General features: G+C 42.4%; 1 long non-coding RNA gene across 1 annotated transcript; it reads right to left on the bottom strand.

Moving 5' to 3' along the window:
* On the bottom strand, positions 3,674–5,943 carry LOC110433307. The gene is made up of 3 exons (XR_002450673.1): positions 5,697–5,943; positions 5,504–5,612; positions 3,674–3,802 (listed from the first exon to the last, which is right to left on the bottom strand). It is a non-coding gene; the product is annotated as an uncharacterized LOC110433307 (long non-coding RNA).

Below are 6,769 nucleotides of genomic sequence, written 5' to 3'. Positions count from 1 at the left end.
GAATGTACTTATGGGTTTTATGCCATGAGCATACTCACATGGGGCTTACTATTTTTAACATTTTTTATTTTCTTTTCAAGATGATATGAACCTGATTAACTAAGCAAACTATTTTAAATAATTGAAGAGAAAAGGATAACTACCAAGTTTACCTCTTGGCAAGGCGTTCGGTGTTTTTAAATCCTCCGAACGGGACTCTGTGTTTTCTCAGTCATCCTGGGATTCGCTGGATGGCGTAGTCGGTGGTTCCGGCGGTGCCTCCTCTTTGTGTATAATTATCTTCTCTCTCCACACCTGACTCGGTGCTACGGTCTCCTCAGGACAGTTCTGTTCAAGTTGTATGTCTTCAGACCTTACCACTTCTCCTTCGTAGTCTGCCCATCCGTCCTTGATGATTTGCCTCCTCTGGTTGCGATTGCGTCGTCTTCTTCTTGTCCTGACCTGCTTAGAGTCTTCAACTATATAGTTAAGGTCAGTAAAATAGCGGCGTACCTTCTTAGAGGGGAAGTGCATGTGGACTTCTCCGGTTCCAATGTAGATGATTGCTTTAACGGTGCCGAGGAATGGTCTCCCAAGGATGATGGGTGGATCGTACTCGTCTTCTCCCATATCAATAACCTGGGTCATCCTTTTTTTGGTCAGGAACGATGACTTAAGTCGACGATCTTAACTTCCTTGAGCTGCAGTGACCATCTTAACTGACTCGTTCCACATTTGCTTGTTCCTGTTCCTCCTGTTGGTCCTCTTCCTTGGTTCATGTCGGGATTGCTCTAAAATTTGTGTAGTCTTGTTCTTGAAGGGAAGTCTCCTTATTCCCCTTGATGTAGAAACTGATCTTGGCAGCACTAGCATAGATAACAGCTCTCGAGGTGTTCAGGAATGGCCTCCCTAGGATGATGGGTGCCCTCTCATCAGTACCAGTCTCTATCACCATGAAGCCTACTGGAGTGTACAAGGTACCAACTCAGACGCAAAGGTTCTTCAATATTTCCTTTGGGAAACTTAGTGTCCGATCTGCAAGCTGAGTAGTTAGGCCTCTGTTGATTCCAACCTTGATTTTGTTAAGGATGGTTGTAGTAGTAGTTGTTGTTGATGATGTAATTTACGTCCTCAAGCATCTCAGGGCAGTGATTGCCTGAGTGTCTAGTATCTCCAGTGTGTTTGTGCTTGTAGATCTAGGTTCTTCACTTGGTGGAGTCTGGGAGTTGTAAAACTCCTTCATATTATGCTCGAAGTGTACCTGCTCATAGAGACAAGGCAGAGATCAAGTGCATGGGCTCTGTTGGTGAAAAACACCAACAAAACCAAAAGTGTATTTGTTCTTCTCTAACCTTAAGCATAGAGAATAAGACAAAGTTGATGGATAATAAGATCATGAGTGTAGCATTTAAAACATTTGTTAGATCAGATCGCTCGACCTAATGGAAAGATAATCTATCTATATTTATGTTTTGTTTATATCTTCCAAATATTGAATGTGCAACATTTTAGCTTATATGATTAGGAGTGTGGGATCACGAAGATAGTACTAAGAACAAAGATTAAAGGACTAAACATGTTGAATTAATTGGGTTGGTTAATTTGGAGTTACAAATCATACATGTTTGTCTCTTTTATTCATGTGAACGCCAAAACCTAGGAGAAGCTTATAAAAGCGATAGTCAAGTACCTTAAGATGTTACCTTACTTGAAGAGTGATGGTACAGTGTAACACCCCAGTGTTATGGTTGCATCAATCACATGCATAACATGAACATCATCATCTACTCAAGCATATCATGATCATCATCTACCTTGAGCCATGTCATTTTATGCTAAAGTGGGCTTTAACTTGTTTGATTATGCTTCCTATGCTTGTGTTGGTGTGCACCATGCCTTTGTTTTTGTGCTATGTCTTGGTAATTAGTTTAACTATGCTTAACTCAACCTTAGGAACAATGTTCATGTTGATCACTTCTCCAAATTAAGTGCTTAAGTAATAGTTACATGTACAGGCCCTAGAAACCTCTTTTGCTTAGGCCTTCAAAAAGTGTTTCATAAAGTGTTTGCATGTCAAGACTTTCTACAGCAAAGTTGTAGCAAATTTTATAAGGAACTAAAGTTGTTTTATGGCCATCTCATGAAAATGTTCACATCTAGCTCAAAAGTGCTTAGGTCTGGGAAGGCAACAGTTTGCTCGATCGATTTTGGAATCCTCATATCTCGCAATCCAGGCCAATTTGGCTCTTGCTCTAGTTGACAATGTTGTAGAACTCAGCTAGTACTTCAACTTTGTCAACTACACCATCTCCTAACTTGCCTTGGTTTGGAAGATAATCATCGTCGAAGTAACTCTGTCAGTCGGTGATCGCATTGTCTCATTCATAGCCGAGCTCGCCGACGTGGTCGCCCAGCGCGACACCTGGCTGCCATTTGGCGCCCGTACGCCGGCGTTGGCCCCGCTCATGTCGCACCCGGTTTTCCAAAGAAGACCAAGCGCTAACTATATGTGTGCCCAGGATGTCCACATGACACATATGGCGACAAATATGGAGAATATCAAGAACAATGCTTTATTATATATCGAAACATAGTTACAACAAGGCTTACATCTATTACAAAGCATAGCGGAAACTAATCCTAATCTTCACTTTGGGTCTCCATTTTCCTCAGGGACGGTTGACTGGGGGTACACTCGCCTAGTACTCCTGGAACATCTCAGGGAACTCCGCCTTTGTATCACCATCTGGTACCCATCCGGGGTTTTTGATTGTTGAATGTAAAGCAAGTGTGAGCGCACCATACTCAACAAGTATAACATGAGGGGATGCAAGGCTCAAAAGGCTTGACTTGGTTTGACTGCGATAAGCATTTTTAGTTGGTCATATTTAATTATTAGACCTATGTTGCTAGGTTATGCTTAAGCTCCCAAGGTGAGAAGTATAATAATTATCATCAAGATTAATCATCAACCCAAACCATCCATTGAACCATCTATCTCAAAAAGGATCCAGGCCGCTCGTGTCCGTGAGCACGGCTGATATATTAGTTTTAAAACACTCTGCAAAGCTTGTACACTTTCACCATGAGTCGTGTTACCCATATGCCCGAGGTGATCAACCTCTTGACCCACTTCCAAGGTAAGTTGGCAGGGTTCACTATGAAGCCTTTCGAAAGTCCCCCTAACAAGTTAGTAGCCGCGAAGTTTCAATGGCAAGTGTGCATAGGTGTCCTCCTCCAAGAGGCACATGTGGTTGCGGCACTGTACACACCAAGGTAGGAAAACAACTAAACACCACGAGGCACCCCCCTCTTGCGCCTTTCGGTAACCACTAACAAGTTAGAGAAGTTCAGTTTACTGAGCTAAAGCTAGAGCCATGTAGCTCTCATGGCTGTACGATAAATCCTAGGTGGCCGCTTTAAGATTCAGTCCTTACGGAGGGCAGACTAGAGCACCCAAAAAGGCCCAATGCTCTAGCCCCCTTCTATCCATGTTGCTAAAAAGCATCATTTTATCATTGATTACATAATCCATTAGTCAAGATTAACATTATATAGTTTGGTGATTGCAGACTAAGCAAAACTACCCATATGCATAACCCAAGGTAACAAAGGATTCAAGATAACAAAGGTTCTAGGTAAAGTCCTTAGGGGTTTATCATATTAGACACATGTACATGAAGAGGTGATTAAATAGTTGTTAGGTAACAAGGGAACTCATGTTACACTTGCCTTCCAAATTCTTGCTATCCAACTTCTTGATCATCCTTGTAGAGCCCCTCTTCTAACGTTAGCAATCAACTGGTACAAGCATCACAAGAACCTAAAAATAGTACACCAAGAATTACAAAATAGGATAAACGTTTTAAACACGTAGAACTTGCAACTACGATCGTTGAGCACAAAAACAACTAACAGAAAAGCGATGATTAAAAGATATGCCACATAGAGACTAGAATGTTTGATAAATGATAGGATTAGAGTAAACATGATGTGGGTGGGAAAACTTGAAATATTAGGGAAGAATGTAGATTTATAGATGGAGGGTAAATGATCAAAGGATCGTATACAAGATGGACCAAACATTATGAAGAATAGAGTAAGCATAGGGAGTTTAAGGGCTAGATATCATGGAACGATTATGCAATCCTGATAGAAGGAAACTTACATAGAGGTTGAGGCTTTGATAACCACATGAATTTTGGGGAAAAGGAGCTTTGGTTAGGTTTTGACTACGAGATGACTCACAGTTATAGAAAGTGATGACTAAGTGATAGTGGTAGTGGTTGAGACGGTTGGAATTTGGGGAGAGCGAAACACAAAGATTATAAGGCTAACAAGGATGTTCATTATATATATTGTGTTCTAACCACTCCTTTAATATATGAGTTAGTGCTGCCGGATATATGTAGAGGATATATGAGGACACGTCACGGTTAACTAGTGTATGGAGACACATATTGGATCAGCAGGGCACATGGTTATCGTGAATAGTGTACACAAGACGTATATGTTGGTGGGCAGCAAAGGTTTTGATCACGAAAGGCATGGTGTCTGTATCACCAAAATGAGCAACACATTTTGTGAAGCTTTCATGGATAGATTGTAGTATGTTATGGCATAAGTGGAAGTTATTTTAAGCATTGGATGACTGGAAAATGTGACTGCAAAATGAGTTCCACTGCTGTCTGCTGGATAGCAGCGGTAGCAGTACTGTGGCCTCTATTTCACGCCCATCATGGCACCCATGGAAAAACCAACTTGCAGAGGCATGTTCAAGTTCATGATTCATAGGTGGGTTAAAGGATTTGACAAACAGAGTAGTGGATTTTTGGGAACGCACTCGCCAATCGGCTGCAGCGTGGCTGCAGGGCAGCAGGGACAGCGAGGACTAAAAGAAAGATATGTGGTTCATCTTTGATCCTATGGCCACAAAACTTTTCAGAGACGTGTGCAAGGATATGAGACACATTTTGGTTGAAGGACATGGTCACTGGAGTGACTGAACAATGGGAATACACATGCCAATTAGTAGGAACTCTTGCTGTGGGGCTGCAGGGACAGTGAGCAAAAGATAGGATCATTTCTCTTGCATATTTGATCCTATAGACATGAAACTTTGCAGAGGCATGTGCAAAAATAAGAGACACATGCTGTATGAAGGGTTTGATGATTTGACTAATGTATTATGGGAAACAACACTACCAAACAGAGGCGAATGCTGCTGAAACCGCAGGGACAGCAAGCACTAAAAAGACGATGATATATCTTGAAGTCTTTTGCTATGAAATTTTGCAGAGGTGTGTGTAAATATATAAGTGATGTTATAGTCAAAAGATTCATCATAGAGCTTATTGGATCCATGGAGATCATGAACGCTGATCGCCAACAGCACCGCTGTCCAAAACGGACAACAACACAATTGGGGGGAAATTTTGTCGGAATTCGATCAAACTTGGACTGTGGCTCACAATTTATGGAAAATAACATGTATACTAGATGGGGACAGGGGAGAGGGGCTCACATCGAGGTTCATGGTTGCTGGACAAGACCTCAATGGCGTCTAACACCAATGATGGACAACAAACGGTTGGTGATCAATGAGATGGCGCCAATTTCACTTTAGAGATGATCTGCGCCACATGAAAGATCAAAGCGATGGATGAGAGGGGTTTGAGCAGCAAGAACAAAGAGAAAAAAGGGTTGGGCATCATCACCATGTCATGTACAGAAGCAGCGGTAATGGTGGTTGATAGGATTCCACTGCAGGTTCAGAGAGATGGCGACACACACACCGGAGTGATCTCCATGGCACACTACATCACCATGATTTTCCTTAAAACATCACAACAGAGAGGGGACATGATGAACATGTGTTTCTCAGTAAAAAAATAGATAAGTCCATGATCCTTACCGCAACACCATGCGAAGAATTCCAGGAATCCGGCAACGAAAAGAGACATGCAGTGGCAAAACGGAACTGCAGACACGTTTTTCCTTCGGTTTGGATGGAGGGGAAGGAGAGGGAGTTGGAACTGCTGCCATGGGAAAAGGAGAGGAGGAGGGCGTCCATCTGATGGAGGGAGGGGAGGAGATGAGGGTGCTTCCTCTCTGGTGGTGGCATGAGGGAGAGAGGAGGTATATATAGCTGTGGGTTTGCTGCATAGGTGCATGCACTTGATGAGAATTAAAATGGGTGAGTGAAACAATGAAGTTAAGAGAGGATAAAAGGTGTGGGCTGCTGGTTTTATGCGTGACAAAATGAGAGGAGGAATGGCTGTTTGTTGTGTGCATGTATGCCATTTAAAAGATGGAGTAAATGTGCACACAAGAGAGGTGAGTCAAGGGATTAAGTGCTGCCATTTTGCATGGAGAAAAGGGGGAGGTCGGCATTAGGAGAGCAGAGGGGCAACACCTTGATGAAATATTGTTGCTGCATGTTTACCATTTGAAGAAAAGAGATTCATTGATGGAGTAAATAAAACACTCTAAAGAGAGTTTGTCCAGGGAATTAAGAGGAGTAAAGAAGATGAGCATATATTTTTTTGCATGAGAAGGAAAGGCGTGGGCAGCAGGGGAGGAGATGCATGTCCTTCTGCTTGTGCATGAGGGAAGGGAGGAGCACATATGGCTGTTATTAGGAAAGGATTAAAGATAGAATGAAGGCATGCAAATGAGATGGGGCAAGGAATTGGGAGAAGAAAATTGTTGTAGGCATAACTCTTGCATGGAGGAAGAGAAAAGGGGTGGCATAAGAGAAGATGCCGACAGTGTGGTTCTGTCCATCTGC

This window comes from Sorghum bicolor, chromosome 3 (assembly GCF_000003195.3).
Source record: "Sorghum bicolor cultivar BTx623 chromosome 3, Sorghum_bicolor_NCBIv3, whole genome shotgun sequence".
Taxonomy (NCBI): domain Eukaryota; kingdom Viridiplantae; phylum Streptophyta; class Magnoliopsida; order Poales; family Poaceae; genus Sorghum; species Sorghum bicolor.
The sequence above is the reverse complement of the archived record's forward strand: the minus strand, read 5'-3'. Positions and strand labels throughout refer to the sequence as shown.